Genomic DNA, 18918 nt, shown 5'->3' on the forward strand with positions numbered 1-18918 from the left:
GTAATGGTGCTAGATAACAGAACGGCTAAAATCTATAAGCAGAAAGGCAGTAAGCCTTGAACAGAACGGCTGCAAGCCATACACTTTCTCTATCAATATTAACCTAACCCCATGCAGGATGACATGCCATAGTAACATATGTGAATGCAAGATGTCATGCTCAGTATCAGTCATATAACTTTCATACATACATCAGTCAACCTACCACAAGGACTGTAATGGTCATTTCGTCAGTTAAGGGTAAAATGGTAATTTTACCCCAGGGGTATTTCGGTCATTTAACAACCTTTTCAAAGGCCTACAGTTAGCTCGAGTGACACAGATAACTTAAATGGTCACAATGGTGTAAATGGGCCGAAGGCCCATGTTCGGCCCAAATGGGCCCATACACTCGTGTAGCCTATTTAGCCCAAATTCAGTCATGACTATGCGAACTACATAGCCTAGTCCAGTATTTTTCACCTAACGTGGATTTTATTCGTGTAAGGCCCATGAGCCCAATGGGCCCACACGACCTATTTCAGCCCAATGAGGCCCATAATGGCCCAAGAGTACGAAAATGGTCGTGGTGGCCTCTACAATCTAACACCATGTGTCGTGGGCTTGGTTCACCACACGAGTGTTTGCACGCCCTGTAGCCTCAATCACCGTATTTCTAGCTTTTCGACTTTTCGACTTTTGCCGATCACAGAAGAGACAGTGTGATTACACACCTTTTTACGGAGTGGTTCCAAGATCTACGAGCACCTAACCCTATTTGAATGAGGGTGACCTTAATCCCTCAACGCTCACTGTTCAGAAACCGACCACAGCTTTCCTGCCTCCTAAAGTACAATCAAGAACTGATTAGAAAATGGCAGGGCATATTCGGCCATCCCCAAAATCAAGAGGTAAACTTATTACCTTACCAAATGTTTGAGATAAAAAGTGTGACTCCTCCAACCCAATCACACTTCGCCACTCCTCGAAGAATATCCTAGAATCGCAAAGGGTGCAGTACAAGAAGAATGAAATAACAACTGATTAAAGGACTTGTTCAGTTTTGGAAAAGAAGAGAAGAACACAGGTGCACACGGTTTTAAAAGAAAAGCAGAAAGTAGCCTTTGATCACTTACCGATTGTCAGAGTCGTTGTAGGATCGAAACAGAGGGGGAAGAACTTTTAGTCACAAACTGAAAAAGAGAAAGAATCCCAAGACTAGGGTGATAGGCTCGGTCGAAAGAATCAATGGTCAAAAAGGGGTGATCAGGTAGTTGGCTGAAACTAGAGAAGAATAGAGAAGAGAGGAGTTTCGGCAGAGGTTGATACAAAAGAGAAAGGAATGGTCAATTGTAAAAGTAAGAACAGCAAAAACTAAAAAGGAAATATGCACGAGTGGTAAATTGCCAATTTGGAACTAGAGAAAAAAGAAGCCAGAATCGCCAAAAAAAACAAAAACCCCAAATGAAAGAGAGGAAATTCGGCACCTATTCACTCACAAATTTCTAAAAATGCATACCCAAAGACCCCCTTAGCCAAATTGCACAAACAAGTCTCCCAATCAGCTACAACACTCCCTAATTTGAATTCCTTAACCCTTTCCTAAAATCTCACCCTTTATCCCTCCTTGATATCCTCCATAACACCCTCCAAGACCCATTCAAACTCTCACCCAACATAGTTCGAAACCACCTCAAATTCCTTCCCCCTCATGCTAGCAAAATAAATATACTTTTTGGTTGCAATGGGATTCGAACCCAAGCCCCCCCTCAATAACTCAACACGCCACTTGCCTCCTTACCACAAGCTCTTTTGTGTCACATTTTATCTTCAATTTACTAAAAGGTCTAAAGGCCAAAGTCTAGGTTCCCTTAAAAGAAAAACCAAAATAAATTACAAGAGCCAAAACTTGTACCCATGCTCCCTTGCAACCTTAATGACGCCACAACCACTAGATCACAAGCTTCCTTATGACATTTTTTTAACACAATAATTTAAAAGGCCTACATCCAAGCATCTAGGGTTTTATTCACTAAAAACTAAACTTTTTGCTAAAGCCTAGGTTTGAACCCAGGACTTTTCCAACTCCTCTCAGGACCCTTTACCTCTAAAGCAGACATACCTTTGTGCACAGTTTCTTAACCGTTCCCTTGCTCATGGCCTTATACTTCTAGGCCCAAAATTTAGGGTGTTACAATTCTACCCTACTTAAAGAAATTTCATCCTCGAAATTTCTAACTATCTGAACAACCGCTTAACTCAATCTACACCACTACGATCCCACTGCGCACTCTAGTTCCTAAAATAAATGTACTACACTATAGTTTAAGTACGTACCAGTATCCGCATTTGGAGCGTCTCCGACCTCTCAGCGACGTGCTGCATAGACCAAGACTGGTTGCCTCGCCTCAGCTTGACCAACAACTCTGCCTGGTGCTCCATGGCTCACACCGTTTCCACCCCTGGCCTGACCACAGCCTCTTGGCGGCTGCCGTCTACCTCTCGCTGGCTGAGCAAAACCCTACCCTACAGTTTGCATCTGCCCAGGTCTCTCTGGACAATCTCTCACAAAGTGCTCCACTGATCCGCACCTGAAACATGTCCTAGTCCTTTTTTGACACTCACCCTGATGATAGCCCCCACAACCCGCACAAGGTTGTGATCCAGTCACAACAGCAGGGGCCCTAACCCAAACCGGCCCTTCCATTCTGGCCTTTCCCTTAGGCCTCCAATCGAAATTGGAAGGTTCTAAATCCCTCTTATCTCTACTCTTTTCCTTTTCTCGGTTTTGACGCTCGGCGCGCTTTGTCTTCTCAGCAATCTTAGCTTTCTCTACTAACGCGGCAAAGTCCCGCTCCCTCTGTAGAGCTATCAACACTCGGAGGCTATCCCTGAGGCCTTCTTCAAATCAAACACAGCGCTCGTATTTCGTTGCTACTATTCCTCGGCCATACCGACTAAGTCGTAAAAATTTTGCCTCATACTCAGCTACATATCTGTCACCTTGAACCAAATTCAAAAATTCTTTCCTACGAGCGTCGACATAGTTGGCGCCCACATACTTTTAATGAAACGTGGACTTAAAGAATTCCGAGGTCAATCGGTCAGACGGAGTACCTTCTTTTACCATAAGCCACCACAGATAAGCTTCATCTCTCAGCAGAGACACAACACCCTTCAACTTTTGTTTTGATGTACAGTTGAGGTCATCCATAATTCTTTTGGTGGCCTCCAACCAGTATTCTGCCACACTCGGGACCACCCCAGAATCTTCCCTAAAGATCTCTGCTCTATTTGACCGGAATCGTTCTGTAACTGACTCGCGGCCCACAGTAATGGTATTTGGCCCAGCAGTAACTGCAACCCTTTCTAGAATCCTTAACATTGCTTGGGACAATACGTCGTCCCCAGCCGCTTGATCAAGCGACCCTGTCTAAGCTACCGGTGAAGTCAGTGCTTCCCTCGCCTCAACGTTGGGCATGTGGCCTAAGCCGAAGACCCAACCCTAGTACTACCACGGCCTCTACGACGGCCTCTTGTACCACTTCTAGCGCTCATTTTCTCTTTGCGTATTATCAGATTTTAAAAAAAAATTATGCAATTTAGTTACAATTTCAGTAATTAAGCAGATGTCTCATGAGAAACAATAGTTTAGAGTTTGTTTTCGCATTCGATAGCTCACTACAGTTTTTCAGTTTACTCTATCTATAGAGTTTCAGTGTAGTGCTACTATCTATAGTAGTTTCTCAGTATAACATTTCAGTCTATAATAGTAAACAGAGTAAGAGAACTTACAGATTTGGTGCCTATGATTCGGTGTGCCACACTTTTTAGAAAAACACCTCAAACCACTTCACATATTTGAAACCAACCTCTTGTAATACAAAATTTTGAAAACCCATTCCACAGCTGAGTTTTGCAACTTGGCTCTAATACCACTAAATGTAACACCCCAAACTCGGCCGAAACATTATGGTCGAATCTGGCGTGTCACATCAAAGCATCGATCAAAAACTAAGTTTGTCGTTAAAGGTTCATTTTTATGTTTAAATCCATTTGCTCGAGTTTAGCAAATAATCTCGTCAAAAACGTTGACTTAATGTCTGGCATTGATACTTTAGGTTATTCCAATCGCGGAAGCTACTAAAGTTTGAAATGTAAAAACGTCTATTTTTAAGTGTTTTTGGAAAATAGTTGTTAATTTTGAAAATTTGTGTTTAGCAGTTTTAAATAAGGAAATATAAATCCCTTTAAAAAAATTAATCCCTCAAAGGCCTTATAACAGAATTAAAACCCAAAATATAAAATTCAAATGAAAAGCCTACAGTAGAGCATCAGCGGTCGTGTGGCCAACTCTGATTCTCTCGCGAATCCAAATCGCCTAAAGCTTGGGATTACCTGCACAGTTAGACGGAAGGGTGAGTTTGCAAAAACTTAGTGTGTAATCCCCTATAATACAAACAGTTAGATATACGGTATGCAGAAACAGACTGGGCCTGAGCCCACCACAGGCATAGTATCAGGTGAGCCTTAGCCCATTAACAAAACCAGGTGAACCTAAGCCCATTACAGAATCAGTATCGAATGCAAATATGTAGACAGAAATCCAACCCAATCCAACCAATACACCACCCATACCAATCAACACACCATGTGGGGATAAAATCGACCCACTTAGCCAACACACCAAGCTTAGCACTGATTGCGGCCCTAAGTCTACAGAACGTCTCGGCACCGTAGACAGAACGGCTAAAATCCATAAGCAGAAAGGCAGTAAGCCTTGAATAGAACGGCTGCAAGCCATACACTTCCTCCATCAATATTAACCCAACCCCATGCAGGATGACATGCCATAGTAACACACGTGAATGCAGGATGTCATGCTCAGTATCAGTCATATAACTTTCATACATACATCAGTCAACCTACCACAAGGAGTGTAATGGTCATTTCGTCAGTTAAGGGTAAAACGGTAATTTTACCCCCAGGGGTATTTCAATCATTTTACCCTTTAAGGGTATTTTGGTTATTTAAAAACCTTTCTGAAGGCCTACAGTCACCTCGAGTGACACAGATAACTTAAATGGTCACAACAGTTCAAATGGGCCCAAGGCCAATCCAGTCACGACTATGCGAACTACATAGCCCAATCCAGTATTTTTCACCTGGCTCATGGGCCCACACGAGTGTTCACATGCCCATGTGGCCTCAATCGCTGTCTTTTCAGCTTTTCGGCTTTTGTCGATTCACAAAAAAGACGGTGCGATTACACACTTTTTTGCGGAGTGGTTCCAAGATCTACGAGGACCTAACCATGTTTGAATGAGGGTGACCTTAATCCCCCAACGCTCGCTATTCAGAAACCAACCATGCCTTTGTTGCCTCCTAAAGTACAATCAAGAACCGATTACAAAATGGTAGGGCATATTCGGCCATCCCCAAAATCAACAAGTAAACTTATTACCTTACCAGATGTTTGAGATAAAAAGTGTGACTCCTCCAACCTGATCACACTTCGTCACTCCTCAAAGAAGATCCTAGAATCGCAAAGGGTGCAGTACAAGAAGAATGAAATAACAACTAGTTAAAAGGGTAGTGAGGTTTTAGAAAAGAAAAGAAGAACACAGGTGCACACGATTTTAAAAGAAATGTAAAAAGTAACCTTTGATCACTTACCAATTTTTAGAGTCGTTGCAGGATTGAAACAAAGGAGGAAGAACTTTCGGTTACAAACCGAAGAAGAGAAAGAATCCCAAGACTAGGGTGATAGGTTCGGTCGAAAGAATCAATGGTTAAGAAGGGGTGATCAACCAGTTTCCAAAACTAGAGAAGAATAGAGAAGAGAAGAGTTTTGGTACAGGTTGATACAAAAGAGAAAGGAATGGTCAATTACAAAAGTAAGAACAATAAAAACTAAAAAGCAAAGATGCACGAGTGGTAAATTGCCAATTTGGCACTAGAGAGAAAAGAAGCCAGAATCGCCAAAAAAAACAAAAACCCCAAATGACAGAGAGGAAATTTGGCACCTATTCACTCACAAATTGCCAAAAATGCATACCCGAAGACCCCCTTAGCCGAATTGCACAAACAAGTCTCCCAATCGGCTACAACACTCCCTAATTCGAGTTCCTTAACCTTCTCCTAGAATCTCTCCCCTTATCCCTCCTTGATATCCTCCGTAACACCCTCCAAGACCTATTCAAACTCTGACCTAACAAAGTTCAAAACCACCTCAAACTCCTACCGCCTCATGCTAGCAAAATAAATATCTTTTTTACTTGCAATGGGATTCAAACCCAAGCCGCCCTCAATAGCTCAACACACCACTTGCCACCTTGCTACAAGCTCTTTTGTGTTACATTTTATCTTCAATTTTCTAAAAGGTCTAAGGGCCAAAGTCCAGGTTCCCTTAAAAGAAAAACCAAAATAAATTGCAAGAGCCAAGACTTGAACCCAGGCTCCCTTTCGACCTTAATGACGCCACAACCACTAGACCACAAGCTTCTTTATGACTTTTTTTAACACAATAATTTAAAAGGCCTACATCCAAGCATCCAGGGTTTTATCCACTTAAAACCAAAATTTTTGCTAAAGCCCAGGTTTGAACCTAGTACTTTTCCAACTCGTCTCAGGACCCTTTACCACTAAAGCAGACATACTTTTGTGCACAATTTTCTAACTGTTCCCTTGCTCAAGGCCCAATACTTCTACGCCCAAATTTCGGGGCGTTACAAAAGAGGTTCAGATATTACTTTCTCACAACTTCCTCAGGTTCCCAAGTAGCTTCTTTTAATCTGTATAGCTGTCTCGGGTTCCCAAGTAGCTTCTTTTACTAAAGCTATGTTTTAATTTCTCAACTATTTCACCTCTCGTGCCAAAATCTTGATCGTTTTCTCACTATATGTCATGTCAGGTTGGATCTCAACATCCATTAGAGAGATAACATGCGAAGGGTCAGATTGGTACTGTCGTAGCATAGACATGTGAAAGACATTATGAATCCTCTCAAGCTCTGATGGGAAGTCTAATTGGTACGCAACAGGTCTGATATTTTTAGTAATCTCGTACGGTCTGATAAATCGCGGACTCAGCTTTCCTTTGCGACCAAACCGAAGAATTTTCTTTGAGGGCAATACTTTCAAAAATACTCTATCGCCAACTTAGAACTCTATATCTTTAAGTTTAAGATCTGCATAAAATTTTTGACGATCTGAAGTTGGTTTTGAACTATCTCAGATCACTTTCACTTTTTCCTAAGTCTTGAGAATCAGATCAACCCCGTGTATCTTTTTCTCACTAAGCTCGGTCGAATATAGTGGAGTTTAGCATTTATGACCATATAGAGCCTCATACAGTGCCATCTTAATGCTCGACTAAAAACTGTTATTATACGCAAATTCAACTAAGGGTAAGTATTTCTCCCAATTACCTTCAAACTCTAGTACGCAACATCGAAGCATATCTTCAAGAATTTGAATTACTCACTCGGACTAACCATCGATTTGAGGGTGAAATGCAGTGCTAAAATGCAACCGCGTACCCAAAGCTTCCTATAACTTTCTCCATAATCACGATGTAAACCTCAAATCTCTATCCAAAAGAATAGAAACTAGCACCCCGTGTAATTTGAAAATCTCAGAGACATATAACTTAGCTAATCTGTCAAGTGAGAAATCTGTACGTGCCAGAATAAAATGTATAGACTTTGTCAAACGATCAACAATAACCCAGATAGCATCTTTCTTTTTCGGAGATAGGGGTAACCCCGATACGAAATCCATAATAAATCTATCCCATTTCCACTTGGTACCATCACTGACTATAACAGTTTTGAAGGTACCTGATGTTCAGCTTTAACCTGTTGACATATCAAACATCTGGACACAAAATCAGAAATCTCACGTTTCATTCCCAGCGACCAATACATCTGTCTCAAATCATTGTATCTTTTATTTCTCCCTATATGAATAGACAAGCTACCACTATAAGCTTCGTATAAGATTTTCTGTATAAGCTCTGGATTCTTCGGTACACAAACTCTATCTCTGAATAACAAACAATCATTAGGCCCTATCCAAAAATCTGAATCAGACGTTGACTCAAACTGTACTCGTTTAACTTGAATCTCATTATCACATTTCTGAGCTTCACAGATCTGCTGTAGAAATATGAGTTTTTCTTTTAACTCAGCTAAGATTGAGCCATCATCAGATAATGATAATTGGGTATTCATCGCTCGTAAAGCAAACAAAGACTTTATACTCAGAGCATCTGCAACTACGTTTGCTTTTCCTGGATGATAATCAATAACTAACTCATAATCTTTCAACAATTCAAGCCATCTACGCTGTCTCAGATTCAGATCTTTTTGTGACATAAGATACTTTAAACTCTTGTGATCGGTAAATATGTGACATTTTTCACCGAAAAAATGGTGTCGCCAAATTTTTTACGTGAACCAATAGCTGCCAACTCTAAGTCATTGTCAAATAGTTTTTCTCGAGCTACTTTAACTATCTGAAGGAATAAGCTACTACTTTTCCTTTCTGCATCAAAACACAACCTAAACCGTTGAATGTCACATCACTGAAAATCACAAATTCTTTACCAGATTCAAGCTGAACCAGAACTAGTGCTTTAATCAGTAGTGCCTTCAACTGTTTAAAACTTTGCTGATATTTATCAGACCATTCAAACTTCACAACTTTTTGCAATAGTCATGTCATCGGTGTAGCAATCATCGAGAACCCTTTTACAAATATCCAGTAATAACTAGCTAATCCCAAAAAACTTCTGACTTCAGATACGTTTCTTGGAGGTTTCTAGTCAACAACCGTACAAATTTTACTCGGATCAACTCTGATGCCTTCAGCCGATACTATATGTCCTAGAAAACCAACTTCTCACAGCCAAAACTCACATTTTCTGAATTTAGCAAATAATTGTTTATCTCGCAAAGTTTACAACACAATTCTCAAGTGCTCGACATGCTCAGACTCGTCTCAGGAATATATCAAAATATCATCAATAAATACCACAACAAATTTGTCTAAATACGGTGTAAAGATTCTATTCATCAAATCCATAAATATTGCAGGTGCGTTAGTTAAACCAAATGGCATCACAAGAAATTCATAGTGTCTGTACTTGGTTCTAAATGCAGTTTTCAGCACATTCAAATCTTTCACTCGTACCTGAAAATAGGCAGAACGAAGATCAATCTTCGAGAGCATTATGGCACTTTTCAACTGGTCAAACAAATCTTCAATACGAGGCAGTGGATATTTGTTCTTGATTGTAACTTTGTTGAGCTGACAGAAGTCGATGCATAATCTCATCGATCCGTCCTTTTTCTCAACAAATAGAATTGGCCTACCCCAAGGTGAAAAACTAGGTCAAGAAAAACCCCTATCAGTCAACTCTTACAACTGTTCTTTCAACTCTTTTAAATCTGTATCTAATATGTATGCAAGGTAAGCATTGCAACCTTTTCTCACATCTTTCTGCGCTGACATAGCTGATATCACAATAGGCAACCCACTCGGATTATCTGATTATACGAAGTGTCTCAACGTTTTGATATTTTAATACGATAAGCTTTTGTCTACAGTTTACAATAGCATCATGTAGAGTTAGCCGACCCATACCTAGGATCACATCAAATTCATCAAACGGTAATAGCATCAAATCAACCAAAAAACTATAACCCCGAGTCACCAAAAGACAATTCTTGCAAACTTTATCAACTAGAACATACTGACATAAGGGGTTCAATACTTTAACCACGAATTCAGTGTACTCAACGGGTAAACTCTTACTAGACACTAAATTCATAGAAACATATGAATGGGTTGATCTGGGATCAATCAAAGTAGTTACATCAGTATCATAAAGAGAGAAAGTACCAGTAATAAAATCTGGTGCAGAAGCGTTTTCGCATTCGCGAATAGCATAAGCCCTAGCTGGTACTCGTGCCTTGGATCTCACAGTAGAGTCTTTCATTACACCATGGCCACCACTCATATTTTTAGGATTACGAGGTGGTTTACCTCTCATAGTAGTATTGATCGTCCTTGTGGCTTGAGCTTTCTCTTTCTCAGATTTTTCTGGGCAAACTCTAAGATAGTGGTCAAAAGAACCAAATCTGAAACACGCTCCGCTCTTCATTCGTCCCTCACCATAATGTGGACTGTTATAGTGCTTGCACTCGGGTCTGGTGTTTCTAACACTACCCACACTTGCTACAGATGTAGCCTAAGGTTTAGGACTGGAGCATCTAGTATCTCTATCTCTATTAGAATGTCCCACAGAAGTAGTAGAACGGTAGTGATGTTCTTTAGATTTCTTCAATGCTGACTGATGCGACTTTCCAATCAATTTCTTTCTCAAATCTCTAGCTTCAAATTCAGCATGTCTTTTCTCTTTCCTCAGCTTTCCAGCTTTATGTGCTCGATCAACTAGAACAACAAACTCTTTCAACTCAAGGATCCTTACTAAAAGCTTTATATCCTTTTTTAATCCATCTTCAAACCACTTATAGATTGCATTCTCGGTCGAAATACTCTCGAGCATATTTGCTTAATCAAACAAATTCCCATTCATATTCAAACACTGTCATATGACCCAATTTAAGCTCTAAAAATTCTTTATGTTGATGATCGAGAAACCTCTGACTGATATATTTCTTTCAGAACTCGGTTTGAAAGAATTCCCAAGTGACTCGATCTCTCGACACAACAGAAATCAACGTATTCCGCCACTGATAAACTGAATCTTTTAATATTGATACCACACACTTAAGACATTTAGTCAGTGAACAAGATCATTCATCAAGAACTCTGATGGTATTCTCTAATCAGAACTCAGCTCTTTCAGGATCATCCTCAACTGTAGCTCAGAATTCTTCAGCCCCGTACTTACGAAACTTATCAACAGGAGGCTTACTAACTCGAATAGGTTTCGTACCTTGAGAAATAATAGGAACCGATTGGGGAACAGAAGGGGGTGGAGGTTGTTGAGCAGCCGAGTTCGTCCGTACAAACTTAATAAACCACTTATTCATTATCTGGAAGAAGGCTTCCTTAGCCTCTCCTTATCGACCCTCAGATACGGGCCTCGAACCGCTCAAAGGTACTCCTTGAATGGAGGCTTGAGCGTTACTCTCTACTTCATCAGAATCAGCTCTGTTGGATGTTGTTGCTATATAAAAACATGTTTTAAGATGGTCATCAGATATCACATTATCATAGGTTATATAATGGAATGTATAGCTAGACTCGTATACGCTAAATTTAGTCCAAGAATCAACTAAACCGTAGCTCTGATACCAATAAATATAACACCTCTAACCCATATCCATTACCGAAACAGGGTTACAGAGCATTACCAAATTTACAGATCAGACAGACAGAACTATCAAACATTTCATATCATATAGCTTTCATGTCAAAAACTAAACAAATTCATACATATTGTCCCTTATACAAGCCTTCGAGGCTCAAAATATGCATTAGAAACAAGCCGGGACTAAATCTAAAACTCAGAAAAATTTTTTGAATCATTTAAAATCTTCAAAACTGCAAGGGTCACACGGCCGTGTGGCTACACTGTCTGACTCACACAGCCAAGAGACGCGCCCGTGTCTTAGGCCTTGTGGGCATTCAAAATAGGGACACACGGTCGCGTTCCAACACTGTCCTTACCCGTGTAACTCACTGAATTAGGTCACACAGCCAAGTCATACGCCCGTGTGCCAGGCCATGTACCCTTCAAAGTAACCTCACACACCCGTGTGCCATGCCGTGTGATAGGCCATGTAACTGCCTGACTTGCAACCTTTGCAAGTCACAGGGGACACACGGCCGTTTCATCTAGCTGTCTCACACACGGCTAAGACACACGTCCGTGTGGACAAAAATAGGTCATTTTATAAGCCACACTTCTCACCCAATTTAGCACCTACCTAACCTCAACATTTTGCATATAAACAAGTCATAAATAGACATCCAAAACAAGCCAAAATCAAGCCTTAAACATGTAATATCTTGACAAACAACCAATATGCCCTTAGGCACATCAAATGACAACTTATAACATGTAAATCTAAACATTCAATGTATCCAATTATTTAACTAGCTTATATGCATATTGTACCAAAACTTACCATGTACATCATTAATCAAAACATACCATTTAGTACCATTTATGTACTTGATATATAGTATCAAATGGTCATATAAGTCACTTGTAACTTGTGCACTAAAAACACCAATACAAACCATTCAAAAACTAACATCTTTTTTCATATGTGCTTTCCACAACAAGCACTAAATCACTCTAAATTATAATACATATTCATATACATATTCAACTACCATTTAATTTTCATCCATCAAACATAAATCAATTCACATATTAACCATACGAAAACACACATCAAACATGATAAGGCCATTTATATATACATAGCAAAATATACCAAAACACAAGCCAATTCAAATGGCTAAAAACATAACAAAACATATAGGCTATCAGTAGCCAAAATAACCTATACATGCCATTATAATCAAAATTAGATAACCAAATGTACCAAAAGAGTCGATGGATAGTGTGATATAGCTCCAACAAGCTTCCAACCCGAACGAGCTTCCGAACCACTATAAAACACAGAAAATAACACAGCGTAAGCATTTAAGCTTAGTAAGTTCTTATAACACTGAATTTAACTTACCATTTAACCACAATTTAGGTAAGTAAACTAAAGCATATTTCAATTCAATTTGGCCAAAAGCCTAACACATATTCATCAACAAAGTTATCCATGTAATCCATATAAAAACCGAGAATCATGTATGAGTTCAACAATTATTCAAATTCCATATACATGTAACATCTATACCATGTATCCATATATCATATATAAACCATTTCCATGTAATTTATGTAAACACCTGTACTAGTTCGTATCGAACTCATATAAACTCGTAATAGATTTATACCTGTTGAACCATTTAGAATATCAATGGATACGCGGGTAGTACACACGAGGTGTACTAAACTGTAATCCGTCAATTCCTGTACATGTATGCTCATACGAGCTCTAAATCGGTATGCTCTTACAAGCTGTAAATAATAAGCTCCTCCGAGCTAAATAACAATAAGCTCCTCCGAGCTGAGTATCGATAAGCTCATACGAGGTAAAATTGATAACCCTAATGACATGTCATTTGTATCGTACAAATTCCTAAGGTTCAAACGGTACTTGGTAATTTTTGTACGTCATTGGATATGCGATCGATATTCATACATGACAATTACGCAATTCACATACCTATAATTCAATTAAAGCATATAAATACACAATTTAATTACACAAACTTACCTCGACGAATGTACGTAGATACAGAGGTGACTAAGATAAGATTTTCTCTTTGCCTCGATCTAACTCCGTACGAGGTCTGACAGGATATATACGAATGAATTTAACTCAATTCATATTCAATTTAGTCCAACACACTTTTTTTGGAAAATTACCATTTTGCCCTTATACTTTTAATTCTTTGCAATTTAGTCCCTAGGCTCGGAAAATGAAATTCATTCAATTTTATCCCTACCCAAGCCTAGTCAAATTATAAACATATTTATAGAAACCCATAAATTTCACAAATTCAAAATTTTATCACAATTTATCATATTTTTCAATTTAATCCCTAATTGATAATTTTATCAAAAATTCCTTTACAAAAGTTATTTATCTAATAACAACCATTTTTATACCATTAAACTTCAAAAACCTAACATGTTCATCAATGTAAAAACTCAAATACTTTAACAGTTTCACAAATTAGTCCCCAGACTAGCTAGATTAAGCTACAACGATCCTGGAAACATAGAAATTATTAAAAACAAGACAAAAATTGTACCTAATTGGACAATGAAAGCTTGGACGAATAACAAGCATAACAATGGCTTTCTTCTTCTTCATATTCGATTGAAGAAACAAAGAAATACGAAAGCTTTTTTATTTGTTTTAACTTATTATATCATTATTAACCAAATGATAAAATTAACCTTAATTAACTTTAAAAATTACACTAACGCCAAGCCATGTACATCCACTATCACATTTAATGGTCTAGTTACCATATAAGGACCTCCACTTTAAATTTCTATAGCTATTTGACACCTTTAGCTATTAGAACTCAACTTTTGTAGTTTATGCGATTTAGTCCTTTTTATCAAATTGAGCATGTAAATGGTAAAATTTCTTAACAAAATTTTTATATGGTAATGCTATCATGCTTTAGACCATAAAATAATAATAAAATAATTTTTCCAACTTTGGATTTGTGGTCCTGAAACCACTGTTCTGATTTTTCTGAAAATGGGTTGTTACAAATACCCACTCCCATCTCATATTTCATGCATCCCTCATTCATCCTTCATTTAACATTTCTCTTCCATTCTCTCATTATCTCATTCCCTCTCTTCATTCCCATGCATAGCATCCCATATTTTCTTTCTTTCTTAGCCAACAAAACCTTGATAAGACCATCTCTTGGCTGGCCACTTTGAGGAGCCATTAGCAAAGGAGCATAAAGAGGACGTGAGGAAACTTCCTCAACTAAAGTTCGCAAGGCTGCTGATTCAAACAAAGTTTATTATTCCTTTACTTGTTACCTTAATTTTAATCATGTTTGCAATGTGCTTTGTTATCTTGTCATCAACAATGGTAGCTTAAATTTATTTTGCTAGGATGATTGCATCAATTTAATGAAGTTTGTTTAAATCATATTTATAGTGTTTGTGACTCAATCATTCATGTTTTCAATTAAACTCATGCATGTATTACATTCATATGTGATTGGATGCATTGGGATTAGTTTAGCGATCCTAACCAAACGATGGCTAATGGACACTATAGTTGAAAAGTGCATGCTTAATTTAGATCCTAACCCAACTAAATTCAAGGTTCATAATAACTTTAACGAGCTCTATTATCTTGCATATTTTTTAGGTTTATGTTATTAAATTGTTTCAAACCTAACTCATCCATGTTACTTTACATGAATTCTAAGAAACCCTTATGTTGATGTTTGTGTTGTTGAGCTCCCATCAAAGTCCGACTTACATAGTAGATGAGATGAAAAACTTTGTTCCTCCACTAGCCCATCATAGCTCCTACCACGAAGTCACTTGCATCATAGATTAACCCAAATGGTAAATCCCAATCCAGTGTGACGATAATGAGTGTCGACACTAACTGATTCTTTAGATCATTAGAAGATTTTGAACATTCTTCATCAAAGTTGAATGTTGTGTCCTTCTCCAATAGTTTGTATAAGGGTTTAGTAATTTTGGAGAAGTCTTTCATAAATGTTCAATTGAATCTGGCATGTCCTAAAAAGCTCCTAACACCCTTTACAGATGTAGGAGGTGGGAGTTTCTCAATGACATCTACATTTTCTTTGTCTACCTTGATCCATTGTCTCGTTATTCGATGCCCCAAAACAATACCTTCTCGTACCATGAAATGATACTTTTCCTAGTTGATTACTAGGTTTGTTTCTCTGTATCGCCTTAGTATCTTGGCTAGATTAGCTATGCAATCATCTGAAGTGTCTCTAAATACTAAAAAATCATCCATGAAAACTTCCAAAAACTTTTCCACCATGCCAGTAAAAATAGCCATCATACATATTGAAATGCAGTAGGTGCATTACATAAACTAAATGGCATGTGTCTAAATGCAAATATACCGTATGGGCATGTGAATGTTGATTTGTGTTGACCCTCCAATGCTACTATGGTCTGATTGTAACCTGAGTACCCATCTAGAAAATAGTAATAACCTCGCCCCACGAGTCTGTCCAACATTTGATCCAAAAATGATAAAGGAAAGTAATTTTTCCTAGTCGTCTTCTTGAAATTTTGGTAATCTATACAAATTCTCCATCCTGTAATCGTTCGGGTTGGTATCAAGTTGTTATTTTCATTCTCTACGATTATAACACCTTCTTTCTTTGGCATGCACTGGACTAGACTTACCCATGAACTGTCTGAGATGGGGTAAATTATACTCGCATCTAACCACTTAATGATTTTTTTACCACGTCCTTCATAATAGGGTTCAGTCTCTATTGTCCATAAATCATCCCTTTCTTGCCATCTTCTAGGATGATTTTTTACATGCACACGAATAGACTAATGCCACGGGTATTGGCTATGGTCCATTTGATAGCCTTCTTAAATTGTTTCAACACTAAAATAAGTTTATCTTCCTATTCTTTACTTAGCTAAGCTAAAATAATCACAAGTAAAGTAGAGGCATCACTTAAATAAACATATTTTAACTGTGAAGGAAGTACCGTAAGTTCTAATTTCAATGGCTCCACCATTCATGCTTTTGGTTGAACATAATCTCTGCTTTCTAATTCTGAAGATTTAAAATAGGATTATGGATTGAATCCCTTCTAGTTAGCTTCTAGCAAAGCTAAGTATTCCTCCCCCTCTTTATCACTTGGAGGGTCTGACATCAAAACATGTTCCAATGAATCCTCAACAAGGTTGAGTTCCTATTCTACAACTAAATCTTCTAATCCAGATACTGTAGAACACTCATCAATTGCATTAAGAAATCGTATAGCTTTAAAACATTAAATATTACCTGGCCGTCCTGAACGCGCATGGTAAGCTCGCCCTTTTGTACACTAATAAGGGTGCTTCCAGTTGCTACGAAATACCTTCCTAGGATTATTGACACCTATTTATCCATTTCAAGGTCTAAGATAACAAAGTAAGAAAGAAAAGTAAGTTTGTCTACACATACTGATACATCCTCGATTTTTCCTTCTGGATGTGCAAAAGATTGATCTTCTAATTGAAGTGTAACCATAGTAGGTCTAACTTCACCTATCCCCAACTTTTTAAATATGGACATGGGCATCAAGTTGATGCTTGCACCCAAATCACATAATGCCTTATCACAATAATTTGCTCCAATGTTACAAGTTATGGTAAAACATCCAAGGTCCTTCAACTTTGAGGGTAGTTTATTTTGTAGATATGCACTACATTCATTCGTCAGAGCTACCGTCTCAAATTCTCTAAGTCTTCGTTTCTTGGATAGAATATCCTTCATGCATTTGATGTAGTTTAGCATCTGCTCTAGTGCTTCTACCAATGGGATGTTGATATGAAGTTGCTTGAGCACATCTAAGAACTTTTTGAACTGGATTTACTATTTCTACTTTTGAAGTCTTTGAGGGTTGGGTGGTGGAGGATTCTTAACTTGAACAGGCTTATTCCTCATCTGTGGTACTTCTACATCTAATAAAGTTGTTAGTTTTTCAGGATTGACTAGTATCAGAGTTACAGAGTTTGCAGATTTTGGTTATGGTGAAACTGGAATTTCTATACTTGATTGGACTTCCACTACATCTTGAGCATTAGCTAGCTCTTCTTCAACTTCGACACTGTTGAGCTCTAATGTCTTTCCGCTCCTTAGTGTCAATGTTTTACAATGCTCTTTCCTAGATTTCTCTGTATCACTAGGCAAAGTGCCTTGTGGTCGGTTCCTAAGTTCAGTTGCAAGTTGACCTACTTGATTCTCCTAATTTCTTAAAGTGGCGTCATCCTTTTCCATATATGCCTTTAATAGGTTCTCTAGGCTATTAGAAGGTTTATCTTGTGGTGGTTAACTAACTTGTTGCGTAAACCTAGATGGCTAGGTCGGTCTAGTTGTGCGTAAGTGTTATTAGGTCTAGCCCCTTGGTTACTCCAAGAGAAATTCGGGTGATTTTTCCAAGACGAGTTATAGAAATTGGATTGTGATCCCTGCGTACCTTAGTTTTGGTTCGAGTTATCCATGTAATACACAGATTCAGGGTTTGATGGGTATTCCTTGAAAAAGTTCCGTCCCCCACAATAAATACAGGCTATAATTTTTAATTGATTCAGTGGCTGAGTTGCAAAATTATTAAACCCATTAGTATTAAGGTTTTTAAGTATTGAGGATATCGAAGATACCTTAAATGAGAGTGAAGTGAGAGTGTCCACATCATGTATTCCTACGACTCTTGTTCCTGACACTACCCGATTGGTTGGCCATTCGTAATTGTTGTTGAAAATTCTTTTAATAATTTCATAAGCCTCTTTATAAGACTTAGAAAGCAGAGCACCATTAGCAGAATCATTTACTACCATCCTCGTGTGAGCATTGAGATCGTTATAGAACATCTTTAGTTGGATGCAATGCGGGGTTCCATAATGAGGGCATCTTCATAATAGTTTTTTAATCTTTCCCACGCCTCATACAAGGACTCGCTATCCATCTGTTGAAAGGTAGTGATCTCATTCCTCAACTTAGCATTCTTGCTAGGTGGGAACTACTTCATAAGGAATCATTCTGCTAAATCTGGCCATGTGGTAATGGAATCAAGTGGCAATGAGGTTAACCAGGCTCGAGCTATGTCCCTTAGTGAATATGGGAACAATTTTAATCTTCATGCTTCTTCAGCTACTCCGGCTAACTTGAAGGAGTCACTCACTTGCATAAAAAATCTGAGGTAAATGTGAGGATCCTCAGTCGGCGTTCCATTAAATTGGCCCATTGTCTAAAGGCTTTGAAACATTACTAGCTTCAGCTCGAATTGTTGTGCCTCGATTTTGGGTCTCCTAATGCCTGGATTAAGCTCATGAAATAATGGCACGACGTACTATCTTAAGGCTCTGTCCCTATCATCAGCAATAAGGATAGGATTTTGAGCATGATTTGCTCCGTTTCCTGGATTCTGATTTTCAAAGTTCATCTTTTTGGTGTTTCTATGAGTTGTTTGTCTTCTTCTTTGTCGAAAAGTCCTTTCAATTTCAGGATCTATGAGGAGTAAGTCCATAATTTGATCAATACTCATAAACACCTCAAATAATCAAAGAAAAAAA

At 38.4% G+C, this 18918-nt stretch overlaps 1 non-coding gene across 1 annotated transcript; it reads left to right on the forward strand.

Annotated features, from left to right (window-relative positions):
* Positions 1 to 18238: 18238 nt before the first annotated feature.
* On the forward strand, positions 18239 to 18344 carry LOC128035074 (small nucleolar RNA R71). The gene has a single exon (XR_008191478.1). It is a non-coding gene; the product is annotated as a small nucleolar RNA R71 (small nucleolar RNA).
* Positions 18345 to 18918: the final 574 nt, after the last annotated feature.

The sequence above is a fragment of the Gossypium raimondii genome, chromosome 11, assembly GCF_025698545.1.
Source record: "Gossypium raimondii isolate GPD5lz chromosome 11, ASM2569854v1, whole genome shotgun sequence".
NCBI lineage: Eukaryota > Viridiplantae > Streptophyta > Magnoliopsida > Malvales > Malvaceae > Gossypium > Gossypium raimondii.